The following is a 2,011-nucleotide window of genomic DNA, read 5'->3' on the forward strand; positions in this document are numbered from 1 at the left end:
CACAGTCCATCATGGTGGCTCACAGTATGAGGGTACACAGTCCATCATGGTGGCTCATAGTATGAGGGCACACAGTCCATCATGATGGCTCACAATGTGAGACTTCACAGTCCATCATAGTGACTCACAGTGGTGCACACTCCATCAAAGCAGGAAAGCCACAATGGCGGGAGGATGAGGCAGCTGGTCACATTGTATCCTGGTACTCAGCTCACCTTCTCATTCAGTCCAGCCCTCAAGTCCACAGAGTGATGCCATGCGCAGTTAAGATGGGCCTTATTCTCCATTCCCGTTAATCCAGTCTAGAAACCCTCTCAACAGACATGCCAAGAAGTTTGTCTCCTAGGCAATTCTAGGTCCTCTCAGGTTGGAAAATGGTATTAACTATAAACATTCATTAACCAAGAACAGTATTCACCAAGAAAATTTTATATAGACATTACTGTTGTCCCTTGAGAAAATCAGAATACTTCTCCTATCTACATACCTAAAACAACAGCAAGGTCTCCAGACAGGGATCATCTGGCCTCATGCAGATAAAATATCTGTAATGGAAAATCACATTTTCATCTGCCTATGTCTGTTAGCTTCTCAGAAAAAAAATGAAACTGCAGCATAAAATAGAAATCTCCCCATGATAGAAGCTTCTAGATCCTTCCATGTCCAGGCAGTTTTGTAGGGTGGATTGGTCTTAGTCCTTGTAGAAGGCATGCTTTTCAGGACTCAGTTCTTGAATTAGCTCCATGCTCCATCTGAGATAAAACACTGACCAAAAGCTCGTTGGTATGGTACGGTGGTATGTTTTATTTCAGCTTACAGGTTGCAGTCTATCATGATGGAAATCTTAACTAGTCTATGCTTCTCTTTAGCTGTAAAACAGATTGTGGTTGGGCCACAATAATATGTTAATGTACAGCACCCTGGAAAGAGAGGGGCTTTTTTCTTTACTCTGTCACGATAGGACTCAGTTTCATGATGATCTGGAATATTTCATGGATGAAAATGAGTACTGGAGGAAATAGAGAGACATCGGAACTCTCTTAACCTAGAGCAATAGTGGATTTGGGAAATAGCCCTGTGGAAGGCGGTGTGAGGGCAGAGTGATGCCTGGAAGGCTGAGGGTCCACATTCACTGCAGTGGTACCAGGAAGGGGTGGGGGTAGGGAGGTAAAACAGTATAAAAAGAGTGGAAGAGAGGAGGCAGGAAGGCAGCACACACAGATTTCTGATGTTCTAAATTATCTGACCTACTCCAGTGTGTTCTATCTTCCATCAAACACGTTCCGGATGTCTATCCTTATGCCAAGCACCGTTCTCAGTGGTCCTTAAAGTCTGATGCTTTTGCCAGCTCGTTGGAGAGCCCTTGATATAGAATACACTCCAGGCTGTCAGCCAGACAGATCCCAACACACTTCAAGGTCAAATGGGGATCCCACAGAACCAGGGTTGGGCAAGAAAATGCTTATCGTGTATTCTACAGATGAGGAAATAAAGGAGTGACCCAAAGGGACAGTCCAGATAGAGCAGCTGACGGACAACCAAGCTGGAGTCTTTAACTGTACGGAACCATAGCCAGAACAATCCATACTCTTGTCATGGAGAACATGACAGTTCTGCCAAGAAAAAAAAAAAAAAAAAAAAAAAGATGGCGGTTGACCACACTTGTTATCCCAGCTACTTGGAAATCTGAGGAGGAGGACTGATTTCAAGACCTGCCTGAACTAGGAATTGAAGTCAAAGCTAGCCTGGAGAACTTAGCAAAACCATGTCTCAAAATGAAAAATAATAGCAGGGCCTGCATGCAGCTTACAGTGGACTGCCTGTTAGCATGTGCCTGGCCAGCCTACAGTCCAAGAAAAAGAAAAAAGGATAAAGATAGGAAATATCAACACAGATAAAAACATAATCTATTTTGTAATGGAACCAAGCAAGTCAGAATGACAGTGGGTTTTACTGTTTTGCTTTCTCTCTCTCTCTCTCTCTCTCTCTCTCTCTCTCTCTCTCTCTCTCT

General features: G+C 43.6%; 1 protein-coding gene across 1 annotated transcript in view; it reads left to right on the forward strand.

Moving 5' to 3' along the window:
• Window positions 1-2,011, forward strand: part of Cdh13 (cadherin 13) — a 1,006,804-nt gene that overhangs the window by 631,486 nt on the left and 373,307 nt on the right. The gene's annotated exons all lie outside the window — the stretch shown is intronic.

This window comes from Grammomys surdaster, unplaced genomic scaffold (genome assembly GCF_004785775.1).
Source record: "Grammomys surdaster isolate TR1022 unplaced genomic scaffold, NIH_TR_1.0 128, whole genome shotgun sequence".
Classification (NCBI taxonomy): domain Eukaryota; kingdom Metazoa; phylum Chordata; class Mammalia; order Rodentia; family Muridae; genus Grammomys; species Grammomys surdaster.